The sequence below is a fragment of the Linepithema humile genome, chromosome 4 (assembly GCF_040581485.1).
Source record: "Linepithema humile isolate Giens D197 chromosome 4, Lhum_UNIL_v1.0, whole genome shotgun sequence".
NCBI classification, from domain to species: Eukaryota; Metazoa; Arthropoda; class Insecta; order Hymenoptera; family Formicidae; genus Linepithema; species Linepithema humile.
Genome location: NC_090131.1, coordinates 11,516,045 through 11,531,139, shown reverse-complemented (window position 1 = coordinate 11,531,139; position 15,095 = coordinate 11,516,045). Strand labels below are relative to the sequence as shown.

Genomic DNA, 15,095 nt, shown 5'->3' with positions numbered 1-15,095 from the left:
ATTCATCTGTTTTATTATTAAATATTCTCAATGTTATAGGCTTACAAGGGGAGGACGCGGACTTCGGGTCACCGATTTCAAAGAAATTTTTATATGGTATAGTACTCTATCAGAAGAGTACTTTAGTAAAAGGATAGGGCGCAACGCTCAACCGTTTTTGAGAAAAATTGATTTGAAGTTTATGGCGTCCCTTATATTCCGGTCCTGTTGGATCAATTGTCGAGATGGCGGCGTAGCTCGGGCACTTAGGCTCTGAGCTATCACGCTGTCGACCTGGGTTCGATCCCTGTCTATTATACTTTTTTTTTTCATTTATTTTATTTATTCTAGCGAATATTTATTCATTATATTATTATAATAAAATAAATTAATTTTAATTAACAATTTTGTTTTTTTTTAATTTGCACTTTTACTACTCCTATCATATAAAAAATAAAGTAAAAAAAACGTCTACGATTTAAATAATATTATAATTATTATTTAATACCAGAAATATTTTATTAATTATAATTTAATTTGGTATGTAATTTTTCACTCAACTTCGTTGAGTTACTTATTGCTCCAACCATAATATTTGTATACCTTTTTTTTTTTTTTTTTTTTTGGTAAGGCAGGGGAAATCCTTTATGGATACCCACGGGATCCGGGGGGAGTCCCGTGGGTTATGTGGGATTCTCCTGGGAAGATGTCCCAGGCATACCCACTAAAACCCCTGCCGATAGCCATCCTAGACCATAGAGAGGGAGGGTGAGGCATCGCCAGCGGCATTCATCTCACCCTCCCTCGGTCCTGACCTTTATCGGTCTCATCTCGGGAGAAGGGGGGGTCTCAGGTCCTCCTTCCCCTTGTTGTTGCCATCCTTTACCGGGAAAGGCCGGGCTATCTCGGCCTTTCCCCGCCCTCCCTGTGATTGGTGGGGGGCTGAGGCCAGCCGGGAGCCCCCGCTCCCAGCTGACCCCCCGCCAGAGAGAGGATGTGATTCCGACAGACTCGGCATCCCCTCTCCGGCCATTCGCTGTGGGGAGGTTAATTCCTCCACACACGCCGGAGGAGAGGTACAATTCCAACAATTATTGGTACTTTCCCTCCCCTCCGGCCACTGCCCGGTGTGAACTCTGAGGGAGAGGTTATTCTCCCTCCCTCGGCTGTTGCTTCCCTATGCTAACTCCGGAGGAGAGGTACAATTCCAGACTGTATTCTCCCTCCCCTCCGGCTGCCCGATGTGAAAGGGCTAGTGGACCCTTTCTAGTAGGAGTCCTCCCCGGGTCATCCGGGGAGGTTCCACTTTTATCTACCCCCCTTTTTTAGGGGGACGGGGGGGTTATGTTGGTGGTAGAGGAGGGGAATTATCCCCCTCCCCCCACCGCCTCCCCTCTTCTCTCTCTCTCTCCGCCTCCTCCTTCTGCAGCATTACTCTGTCACAGAAGAAGGAGACGGCCCTCCATTTTTCGTCTCCCTCCAGCATGGCTTTAACCACTGCTGGTAGGGAGAGGTCTCCGCCGACCACTGCGGTCAAGACCCGGCGCTCCTCGTCCCATGCACTACACTCTTGGAGAGTGTGTTGCGCCGAGTCCCGACCGGCCGCACAGTGGTGGCATCTCGTCGTATGCTCCCTTCCAATCCTGCACAGGTAGTCACCGAAGCAACCGTGCCCGGTGAGTACCTGTGTCAGGTGGAACTCGAGTCCTCGTCCTCGCCTGTCTACCCATTCCGGTAGACAGGGCTGGTAGGCGTGGGTGGTCCATCTGCCCGTCGCAGAATCCGCCATGGCCTCTTGCCATTTGGATATAGCTCTGCGACGGGCACTCTTCCTAATTTTGTCCACGGCCCCTGGTCTTAGACGGGCGCTCCCGGTGCGGTCAGGGTCCCTCGTACGCTGATACACTTCAGCGTACGAGTTCGCCAAGAACTCTACCGGGAGGAGGCCCGCCAGGGCCGTGGCCGCCACGAACGACGTCGTGCAGTAGGACCGAATGATCCTTGAGGCCAGCCGACGCTGTTGGCGATGCACGATCACTTGAATGCGCCGACTGACCAGGACTTTATCGGCCCATACCGGTGCCCCGTAGAGGGACACCGACTGCACGACGTTGGCGTACAGACGCCGAACCCTAACGTTCGGCCCACCCACGTTGGGCAGGAGACGGCCTAGCGCTGCCGCCATCCTGTCCGCTTTGGGGACGATTTGCACAAAGTGCTGTACGAATCCCCAAAGCCCATCCAGGATGAGGCCCAGATATCTCATCTGGGTCCCCACCGGGACTCGGACCTCCCCCACCCACATTTGGATGGGGGGAGGACGCCCCTTGGCCCTGTCGTAAAAGAACAGGGCCTCCGTCTTCTGTGGGGCGACCTCCAGTCCCATGGTACGTATGGAGCATACGACCGCTCGGGTTGCGGCATTGGCCGCGTCCCGAGCCTCTACCCAGCTCCTCCCCCGGGCCACCACCAGCGTGTCGTCTGCATAACATAGCAGACGACAGCCCAGGGGGAGCGCCGTACGGAGCACTCTGTCATATGCGAGGTTCCACAATAGGGGGCCTAAAACCGACCCCTGCGGAACCCCGCAATGCATAGGCCTTCTGCTTATCCGCTCCAGTTGGTCTTTGTACTGGAGCGTCCTGCCGCGGAAGTAGTCCCAGACTACATCCCTTAAGTATTGGGGGAGGCCATGATGCTCCATGGCCACCCCCACCCAGTCCCAGGGGAGGGAGTTAAACGCGTTGACAATGTCCAAGGACACTGCCAACGCCACCTCTCCCTCCCCTACAATTTGGTCCGAGAGGGCCCTCAGGTGCATAATTGCATCTGTGGTCGAGCGACCCTCCCGGAATCCAAACTGTTCCTCACTCAAGTCGGGACCGGTCCGCGACAGGTGCTGGACGATTCGGCCAGCAATTATTCTTTCAAACAATTTGCTGACCTCGTCCAGCAGGCAAATCGGCCTATAAGCAGAAGGCTGCTCCGCCGGCTTCCCCTCTTTGTGGATCAGGGCCAAATTGGCCATTTTCCACGCCGAGGGGAAGGTGCCCGTCCTGAGGCAGGTGTTAAACAACCTCCTCAGACGAGCCCCTACTCCGCCAAAAACCAAGGCCCAGACTCGGCCAGGGATCCCATCGGGACCGGGGGCCTTGCCAGCCGCCCCCAGTCTCTTTGCTACCTCGGAGAGCTCTCTTCCCGAAATATCCAGGTCCTCGGACCAGGGGGGAGGGTCCCTCCTCGGGGGGATGTTGACATCCCGTTCGGGGAAGAGGATCTCCACCACCTGACCGAGAAACTCCGGTTCTAGCGTCTCCGAGATGGGGGGCGCCGCCGGTCTTAGCCTATTCAAGACTATCCGATACGGACGCCCCCATGGGTCCCTGTCGAGCTCCGCGATCAATTCGTCCCAGGCCTTGGCCTTGGCCCTGCTAATGGCTGACCGCAGTGCGTACCTTGCGGCAAGGTACACACCGCGCGCCACTGCAGTCTCTTCGTCGTCCCCACCCGCCCTTCGTCGGGCCCTGAGGAGATCGCGTCGGGCCGAATTGGCCTCTCTACGGAGTTCCGCGATCTCCTCGCTCCACCAATACGCCGCCCGACGAGGGGCGGGTCTCGATCGGGGCATGGCCATGTCGCACGCACGCGTGACCATGCCCACGATCGCTAATATTTGTATACCTAATGTTTTCATATCAGGTAACTGCTAACAGTTTTTAGCTCTCCTTCAGACTACTTCCCTTCTGTAACGTATATTCCTACACACCAAATTAAATTATGATTAATAAAATATTTCTGGTATTAAATAATAATTATAATATTATTTAAATCGTAGACGTTTTTTTTACTTTATTTTTTATATAATAGTAGTAAAAGTGCAAATTTAAAAAAAACAAAATTGTTAATTAAAATAATTTTATTTAATTATAATAATATAATAAATAAATATTCGCTAGAATAAATAAAATAAATGAAAAAAAAGTATAATAGGCAGGGATTGAACCCAGGTCGACAGCGTGATAGCCCAGGGCCTAAGTGCCCGAGCTACGCCGCCATCTCGACAACCGATCCAACAGGACCGGAATATAAGAGACGCCATAAACTTCAAATCAATTTTTCTCGAAAACGGCTAAGCGTTGCGCCCTATCCTTTTACTCAAGTATTCTTCTGATAGAGTATTATATCATATAAAAATTTCTTTGAAATCGGTGACCCGAAGTCCGCGTCCTCCCCTTGTTAGTTTACACCGATCGTTTAGTACGCGTCCAAGTACTATATCTGCTTCTTCGATTGGTTAAATCGTTTAGTATAAAATCTACACTAAACAAAGAAACAGATTTAGTACTTGGTTCGTGTACTAAACAATCGGTGTAAACTAAGCCATAGTAAGATATGATTGTCATTACTCTTTGTAGAATGTCTCATGTACTCAAGAATCGGCACTTGAAGAATTTATGATCAAAAAAGCAACAGTAAAGGAACCGATGATCAAAGAAAGTACAATCGAAGAACCAATACTCAAGAAAGCTAAAGTTGAAAAACCAATGCTTGAAGATATGGTTGAGGCACCGATGCTCGATCAAGGTACAGTCGAGGAACCGATCGTTGAACACACACAAATTGAAGAATCATTCGTCGAAGAATTAAGCAAGGTAAAGAAATTTCATTATTTTCTAATTTTCTTGCAAGTATGATTATATTTATTTATTGATTTATGTATTTTAATACCTTCTAACGAATTTTCGATCAGGACATTGATCATGTAATTTTTTCCTAAAAAAGGAAATGTGAAAAATAAAAACTTATGTGAATTCGACAATTCTATTCGTTGAATTTACGTAAAATTTAAACTTTTCATGTTTCCGTTCCTAGGAAAAAATTACATGATCGATATTCAGCAAATAACTCGCAGGCTAAATTTCTTGAAAAATGATTTCAATAATTTCTTGACAAATTTCATTGAAACATACATTTTCTGTTTTGCTATTGACTAATTTATTTTTTGTTTATTCAATAAACATTAAATTTTGCTCTAGAGTGCTTTGTGTAATCCTGATAAGAAATTGGAGGAAAAAATGTAAAATTAAAAATAGTGGATTTAAGTTTTAAATTGTAATTTTTCAAAACTTTCAATTTGTCTAAAATAATCAGTTATTGTCAACTTTTTTTTGTGCCCTTATTATTTGGTAAGCTTATTATTCCTTGTTAACTATCGGAATTATGATTTATTTCTGTTTGCAGAATGCGTGCACCAGATGCTTATCATTGGAAAAAGAAGTCCAGAGGTTACAGGAAAGCATAGCTAGTCTGGAAAAAGTAGTTCAGCTGCAGTCCTGCAGTGTACGTGACATTTCTTCGCCTCGTCAGGAAGAATTGCTGCAGGGATCAAATACTCCCACTACTACAACACGACTTGCACACCATGATCACCGTTATGCAAGCACTCCACGAAGCTTGCGACGAAAGTTAGATTTTTCGCACGCCCAGAAAATTATGATGGAGAAAACAGCTCGTTACACAATGAAGAAGTTTCGTCGATTGATGATAACAGTGTCGCAGTTAAAAAATTTGCTGAAGTCTATGAAGGAAGAAATGATCGCTAGGCCGGAAGTCGTAGATCATCTGGAGCAAGTATTTGGTGGATCTTCCCTACAACTTTATAAAAGGTGTGTCCAGGTAAATGCCGCTGGTGGGAAGAGAGTCACCAAGAAATATTCTACTACTTTGCGTGCTTTCGCTTTAACATTGCACTTTTATTCTCCTCGAGCATATGCTTTTGTCCGTGAAGAGTTTGGCTTGAACTTACCTCATCCAAGTACATTGCGTAGTTGGTACAATGAAGTCAAAGGTGATCCTGGGTTTACAGATGAATCTTTTTCGGCCCTTAAAATGAAAGTAAATGAATATTCATTAATTGGAAAAAGTTTATATTGCTCCTTGATGCTTAACGATATGCACATCAAAAAGCAAGTCGAATGGGATGACAACAAGTTTCATGGTTTTTGTACCATGCGTAAAAACGATACAGAAGAATGTTACGTTGCCACTCAAGCACTTGTTTTTATGGCTGTAAGTATCGATGCATCCTGGAAGGTTCCTCTCGGCTATTTTTTGCATGATGGCTTAAGCGCGGAACAACTGGCAACATTGACTAAAGACTGCATTAGACGTTTGCATGAAGTTGGTGTTCAAACTCCTTCCTTAACTTTTGATGGTCCTGCTGTTAATTTTAATATGGCTGAGCTCATGGGGGCTAATCTGCGAATGAATTTTTTTAAGCCAAGTTTTCCACATCCTTGCGATCCGAGCATGGTCCAAATGTATTGCCTATTAGATCCTTGTCATGTTTTAAAACTTCTGAGAAATGCATGGAGTGATTTAAGACTAATAATTGATAGTAACGGTAATTTAATTTTATGGAAATTCATAAAAAAGCTACATGAAATCCAACAAGCCGAGGGATTGCGAGGAGGCAATAAAATAAGAAAGGCGCACATTGAGTGGAAAAAATCGCCAATGAAAGTAAATCTCGCTGCTTAGACACTTAGTTCCAGTGTCGCCGACGCCATAGACTTCTGTCGTGATATCGGAGTGGCTGGTTTCGAAGGAAGATCACCGACCACTGACTTCATTCGAAAAATTGATTGATGGTTCGACATCGTGAACATCAGAAATCCGCTAGGTCGCGGTTTTAAGGCTCCACTATCAACAAAGAATGAAAGCAGCTGGAGGCCATTTCTGCACGAGACGATTCAATACATCTCGTCACTTCGGCTGGAAAACGGAACTCGTATGGTCGACAGTTCAAGGAAAACTGGTTTCATTGGCGTCATTTTATCCTGCGAAACAATAATTTGTATATTTGATCAATTAGTAGGAAGTCACAAACCCACTTGAAGTACCTCCTTACGTACAAAATGTCGCAAGATCATCTCGAGTTATTTTTTAACGCAATCCGAGCTAGAGGACGATGGTGTGTTAATCCTACATCTCGCCACCTGTCTTCGGCTTACAAACGTCTACTAGTGAGGCACCAAGTAAAGGCTTCAAATGGCAATGTGACTGCCATGGAGAAAACTACGATTCTCTTTGCGACTCGAAATTCTGTTACTCGGTATCGAGACACCGTAGCCCAATGCGATACCTTAACATGTGCGTTGTCTCGCGCCTACGCCACTGATGACAACTCTACCGACAAGAAAACAGAACGCTCAAATAATCTGGACGCTCTACCTTTGAATATCAATGGGAAACAAGATGGAGTCAACGACGAAGAATTGATGGAGTTAGATTCAGAAATGCCTCAAAATTATTTTCAGTTATCCGAATTTGCCGAAAATGTAGTTGCGCTAATAGCAGGTTACGTTGTGCGAATGGTGTTTAAATGAGTTCATTGCATATCTTGTTGTTCTGTTCTCTACAATGGAAACCCCAACGACAATAGGCTTCAGCTAATTTTTCAAAAATCGAATGGCGGCCTCATACTTCCTTCTCCCGACGTCATAGCGATCTGTAGTATGACTGAAAAGATGTTTCGAAGAGTTAGCCATGAGTTGCCTATGGATACGCCAGGATTCAATCACATTGTAGCGAATGCAGTATTCGCCAATCTAGCTACGAAAAATTTGTTTTCGGAACTAAGCGATCACATGTTCGATATGTCGGAAGAAGAAAACCATATACATAGTCTAACAAAAACAATATCATTGTGTTACATTAGGATAAAAATGTTTCATGAAGATAAAAAGATTACGGAAACACTGACGAACGTCGGAAAACGGAAAAAACTATTGCGACTTGCCATTTTCTTAAATGTATAAATGTAAACACATTATAAAACAATCATTTTAATACATTCTTTAATCGTAAATGTGTATTTATTTATTTTATTTTGAAAATACATAATACCTACGTGTATCCGTAAAACTTTATGCAATTTTATATGTTACTGTAAAATTCTGAATATACTTATTTCATTACTTCTATAACTTTTCAAGCTTCACCATTTAAATTGTGACGGGACCATACGCGCTTTTGATTCGCTCAAATATCCCAGCAAACAAAAATGGCGCTGATCAATTGGGGTCACGCCTCACTATTCTTCTTAGGCGGAGATGTGCCTTCCAGTGTATATATAGTTCAGTGGTTTTATGTATTGTTGCTTTGCAATGAACTTTGTTCATATTTTTCCAATATAGATATCGAACCTGAACGTGCAAAAAAACGATGGAAAACATTGCGCGATAGCTATACGCGCAAATTGGCAGAACAAAAAACATACGTGCCATTGGGCAATGGTACATCTGCTGTACCACCTGAAGAAAAATGGTAGTTTTTCAAATCCCTCGAATTTTTGAAACCAATGATCGGCTACAGAAAGTAATAACTATATTATTCTGGGCTTTCTGTTTTTATTATATGTATATCTCATTATGTTTCTTCTTTATTTTATAGAACTATCACTAACAAGAGCCTACTTAGAACTGCTTCAAGAACATCACCACCTTCTATTTCTCCAGTCAATGAAAATTTCTCAAGGTATCTTTTACCGACCTATCAAGAAATACCATCGCCCGCCATCACTGAAAAATTTGGTACGGTCATTAAATTCTTACAATATTAGATTTATAGTTGCAAATTTTATATTCCTTTTTATTCGTAGATAAATCCAAAAAACGCAGACTAAGTAGTGCCAGTTCTACAAGTGACGCAAGCTTTGAAAACAACTTGCTGGAAGCATTCAAGAGTAATCGACCACCTCCTCCTAGAGATGATATTGACTCCTTCTGTTCGTTCTTGGCAACACGTTTGAGAAAACTTGAACCCCGATTATACAATGAGCTGTCTCATACTTTTATGAATGAATTGATCCAAACCGAATTGCGACAACAAGAAGAGTATGATGAAGAATATTATTAATTTTTTATGATAGATTCACATTTATAGATTAATTGAATAGTTATACAAAGCATCTGGTTTTTTAAAATTTACGAATTTTCAGATTAATTAATCAAATTTTAATTGTAAATATTCATTCTCAAACAGTTGTTTGTTTTGCGCGAAAAAATTATACATTTCAAATATCTTCTTTCCAGTCGATTAATTTCAAGATAAATAATGTATGATTATTGTTGAAGCTTTAATGCATAATGTGGTCGGATACCTTGTAAAATTCTGAAATATTAAATGACAGTGACTACGTTTATACGTCACCCTTAATCGGGTTTAATAACATCGATAATTGTAGAATTGGCCAATCCACTGCTATTCCTTAGAAGAATGGAATGACTGCAATTGCAATCTTATAATTATGGATGTTATTAAATCCAATTAAGGTGATGTATAAACGTAATCACTACTGTATAAATCAACATTTTGTTACAATCTAAGGGTGCATTTCTTTGAACGCTCACGCGCTAAAAGCATCAGTCTATCTTTCTTGTTCATTATATGTCGAAGAAAGATAAAATAACACTTTCAGCGTGTAAGCGTCCATAAGAAACGCACCCTAAAATGAAAATGGAATATTATATTATATATTTACATAATATATTTTTGGTTTTTTTAAATTGTTCACAGACAATCCATGAGATGAGACCACCTTATTTATCGGGGCAAAAGAAATAAAACATATTCCCAATATTTTATACTATTTTTTTAAATAAAATATATATTTTTAAAAAATCATAAGATATGCACACAATTTGTACTAGACCTGCAAAATTGACTTAATTTATAAATTTTTTTATTCTTAGATATCTTATAGGCTGAGATCCCACTGCCAAGGAACAGTACCTTTGTTTAAAAAGTAGTTTTTAAATTCATTTCGCTTCTCGGCAGCGTAGCAAGAATGCGCTTGACCTCCAGTACGTCCAACTCTATGAAAGGCTGTATTATCCAAGCTCATTTGTCGCCATTGTCCTTCAATGATGTGACCATTGCGAGCTACAAAATCTCCAAATAATGGAGGACAGTATGCTGGCTCCGACAATAAAAAATTATAAAGTACTACAGATGCTTTTACGATTTTTTCGGCCGTTTCAAGAGATGCTGTTATTGGTCCTTGAAATATGCGAAATCGTGCAACCATGATTCCAAAGGCATTTTCAACAACTCTTCTAGCGCGACTTAGACGATAGTTAAATATTCTTTGTTCTTGAGTTATATTTCTTCCTGGATAGGGTCTTAATGTAAATTTGTTTAATTGAAATGCCTCATCAGCCACGATCATATATGGAAGAGATGGTCCATTAATACAAAGTGACGATGGCAATGGAATATTTAATTGTTCTTGATGAAATTTTTGGCCCATTACAAAATTTAAAAAAATCCCACCATCACTATGGCGACCTTGAGCACCAATATCGACGAGCATGAATCGATATGAAGCAGATGCAATGGCCATTAGCACAATACTGTGAAATCCTTTATAATTGTAATACATTGAGCCAGCATTACTTGGACACTAAAACATAAAATATCCAGTATATTTATATCGGCTATTATATTTTTTTTTACAATGGCGTCAGAGATATCTTTTCACAATTTATGGATTGTTTTCTAACTTACCTTGATCGCCACATGTTTGCCATCGATAGCACCAATGCAATGAGGGAACTGCCAATAGTTATCAAATTCAGCAGCTATTCTTTTCTAATTCTCTTTCGAGGGCTCCAACAGTTCATCCTGTAGCACTTCCCACAGTGCGTCACAAGTTTCTAATATAATTTGTGAAACTGTACTTCTTCCTATTCGATAGGCATAAGCCATCAAACTCATTGCATCTCCAGATGCTAAATATCTTTAAATAAAAAATCAAAAGTGAAGACAATATCAAACTGATGTTGTCTGCATTAATACAAGAAACACTCACCGAAGGGTTAAATACAATCTATCTCTGGCAGATATGGGATGTCTGAAATTTGTCAACTGTTTTTTGATCAATGGTTGCATTCGCTGCAATAAATGATCAAATTTTGACTAGTCGCATCTCATTTATTAGATGATAGCCATCACCTTGATTAATTCACTCATGAATTATAGGCCGAATCCAATATCGTCTTTGTTTTCGACGATTTGTTCGTTGACGACGAATATATAACATTGCTATTATAATCAATTTTTGTCTACGTTCAAAATACTCCTCTTCTCCGTTATACATTGTGCGCTTTTATGCAAGAATTTTAGGTTATATTTATGTCGACGCGAGCGGACAGTGTGAACCTCAGCGAACCAACCAGCAAGCAGCAAGCGCTCGCTGCTCGACGCTTGCTGCTTGCTGCGTGCAGTCTAAATTAGGCTTTACACTCCGTCCCTATATTTCCTATGTCTATGGTGACGTGCTTGTGTAGTGCCCGCATGGTGAGGCCGTTCCCGTCATGTTGCTCTATTGCAGGATGCTCGATCTTGCAGCACTGCTCCAAACTAATATTGTTTTTTATTTCGATTTTTTCAGTTCGTTCTTTGTTATTTCATAAAGATGCATAATATTTGTTTTAAAACAATATGAAGATCTTTAATCTCTTGATTAATCATTTCCTTCATCTGATTCATCAATTCCGCATTATCCGCAGCAATTTTTCTATTGGTTTTGGATATATCCTCATTGATATAAGCCCGCAAATCTGTAATTTGCTTTTGCAATGTTGCAAATTTTGTGTGAATGTAAACGTTGCTATCCTTCTTCCAGTTCTGTACAGTAATCTCCAAACTTTGAAGTTTTAAAAGCACTTCCCGTTTGGAATTTTCGCAAAGTAAATGATTTCTATTTATACGATTGTCCATGTCGTCACTAATAGTCTTGAAGCGATGATCCAAGTGCTACTTGTTCACAGCATCGCTATAGGCTTTAGGGCTGGCGAGACGTCTAATTTTATGTGACTTGGCGTTGAAAACTTCACCATCCACGGAAAGACAATTTTTTCGTACGTAATTTCTAAAGACTCCACCGCTCCACCGAGCTTCTCCTCTCTCTCCCTTTACGTCGTTTTTTACAAGCTGTATTCCAAACTTGTTGATTCCTGTAGTGTTGCACAAGCGATACTGGCATTAGTTGAAAAGTGGTGGTCAATTTATAATCAGACCCGTTTTACGCAGTTCCTCGATTATTGATAGAAACTCGGTGTCATGAGCGTTGTTTCCTGCCTGACGGGAAGCGTCTAATAATCGAAGACGATCGACCAATTCATTCGGATCATCCCAGTGCACATAATCGACCGCTTTGTTGGTCACGGTCATGGTCTCAGGTGTAACGTTTCGTCTCATGCTACACTCGGGTAACGCGATATTGTGACGAGTCATCACACCTCCACCTCTCTTGTTGAGACACATTAGAGGTGCAATATTTTCATACTTGTATCCTTTATTTCCCAAAACCGGTAAAAGCATGTTATGACCACGTTTGTGAGCATTAGTCGCCAAAAGTATGCCCTTCTATTTTTGTTTGTCATCTTCGGTATATATCGTATCGTCGGGAATTCTTTTGAATATCAATTCAAACAGACCGGGCGTACCCGCGTATATCACACTGTCCACAATTATGTTATTATTTTTATCGATGTCAAAGCGCTTATCTCCAAGCAGTGTACCCTCATTGTTAAAGTATACTCTGTAAACTTGATCCGTCTTCTTATCACCGCTCAACAGCGCTTCGATGTACTTTTGCCCCAGCGGGCCTAGTTGACCGTACAACGCCATCGGACATTTGCATCGTCTGTCTCACAGATGTTACGAAAGATGGGTTTGTCTTTTCGAACACACTTTTAGTCGATAAATTTATCGCCGTTGGTGATTCAAATGTCAATTTCCGCGGAGTCGAGGTCCGTATCGGTGACGTCAACAGGGTACTTGATCGCATCCGCTTACTCTTTCTCGCTGTTCAATCGCTTCCGTTTGTTGTTGTAGTTCGATTCATCCATAACCTCAATATCGAAACTTGGTGTAACCGTCGCATCCGTGATAATCGAATCATCATCATTGCCAATGTTCTCGGCGATTTGTTTTAACGGTTCGACGATTGGTTTAAAATGCTTCTCCAAATCTGCTTTCTCCACCATCTTTCCAGTCTTCAACGCCCGATGCTTCTTGCGGATCGATTCGCTCGTACAAGCAATCTTTTTTGCTAACCTTTCCCGCTCCTCGATATCTTTCGTGTCGAGCGTCATCATCGACATTTCGAAAACAACTAATCACTCTGTGGTACCGCAAACTCGTTGAAACCACGTCTGTATTGTTCATCGTCAAACGCACTATCCTTGTCTATCATAAGGAAGCCGTACTTGTGTTGCCAACATATGCGACACAATGTATTGAAATCTTTATACGTCATGTCCGTATTTACATGTTCGTTGTAGATATATTTAAGGTTGGTACCGTCCTGTTTGAACAGGATCAACAGGTTATCGCGTACAAAATGTTTAGGTATCTTCGCGTACGTTTGACACAGATAGAAGCAATCGACTTTGGAATGTCGACCCATTGCAAAGTATTTTTGTATCGCACCCTGCTTATCGCAGGCTATGTCATCAAAAATAAATATAGAATTTGATAGCGCCTCAGTAGTAGTATGTTGGCAGGTATAGGCCGTCACAACAAACCCCCACCACCTACCCCGTCTAGGCCCCCCGCGGTGGGTCTGGCGCCAAAACATTCCCCCACTCCTCTCTGACGGGATGGGAAAAAAAGATGGCGGCTACGGGTAAACAAGATGGCGGATGTTGACAAGATGGCGGAAATTTTTATTTTTCCGAATTGAGAAAATCCAAACGGGGTTCGAACCTGGATCGCTGGATTTCTAGTCCTGGTCCTAGTCTGCTGGGCTACCTATAGATCTAATGAAATAAGTCGTAGGGTCGTATTTATGGCAGGCGCGGGATGACGTAAACTTTTTATTTTTTTCCGAATTGAGAAAATCTAAACCGGGTTCGAACCTGGATCGCTGGGTTTCTAGTCCTGGTCCTAGTCCGCATGGCTACCTATAGATCAAATGAAATAAGTCGTAGGGTCGTATTTATAGCTATGGGGCCTGGCAGGTATGGGACCTGGCAGGTATGGGGCATCAAAACAAACGACGTCACACAGTCGCCTCTAGTCCGTGAAGGGAAGGGACGTATTTATGGTGGAGCCGCGTCTACATGAGGTACCCCGGACTCTCAGGCAGGTATGGGGCATCAAAACAAACGACGTCACACAGTCGCCTCTAGTCCGTGAAGGGAAGGGACGTATTTATGGTGGAGCCGCGTCTACATGAGGTACCCCGGACTCTCTGGCAGGTATGGGACGTCAAAACAAACGACGTCACACAGTCGCCTCGCGAAGGGTCGTATTTATGGTGGGGCCGCGTCTACATGAGGTACCCCGTACTCTCTGGCAGGTATGGGGCATCAAAACAAACGACGTCACACAGTCGCCTCGTGAAGGAGCGTATTTATGGTGGGGCCGCGTCTATATGAGGTACCCCGGACTCTCTGGCAGGTATGGGAAATGTAAACAAACATCGCCAAGGTGTCGAGCGGGGGATGATAGAACTACGACCTGTGAACGGGCAAGTATGGGAGAACAAAAGAACGACGGAGTCAAACGGTGGATTCTGCTAGACCGATATTCGACGAGATGACGACTAAGGGGGTGCAAACGGTATAGAGCGTGCGCCGGTATAGCGAACAAAAGAACGCAGCGACGAATGATCGGACGACTTTTAGCCTGATATTCGGCATGCTGGTTAAGGTGGCAGCGATATCTCGTGAACGGAATGAGCCACCCCGCGGATTGAGCGCGCTGTAAGGATTGTCGAGTGCAGGAACATGCGAAAAGAGGAAGGAAACAAACACGAGAAATGGAATACAAAATCGTTTATTTGGAATTTTTCTTAAGAATACATAATTGAACTGACAAAATAAAGTTTATACATTTTATGATTTTCAATAGAATCAAATTTAATTATAAATGATAAAAGTATACATTAATGTATGAATTACAATTTTCGTTGAAATCTAATTATATGTACAATTTGATCGAAGTAAAGAGCAATTAATTCTAAAAATACAATTTCAAATTGATCGTCGAGAAATGTTAAATCTTTTAGTTGCGTACGTACATTAGTTTGTATTTCGCGACAA

At 42.3% G+C, this 15,095-nt stretch overlaps 1 pseudogene; it reads right to left on the bottom strand.

Annotated features, from left to right (window-relative positions):
* Positions 1–8,498: 8,498 nt before the first annotated feature.
* LOC136999513 (uncharacterized) lies at positions 8,499–11,763 on the bottom strand (annotated as a pseudogene).
* Between the last annotated feature and the right edge of the window lie 3,332 nt (positions 11,764–15,095).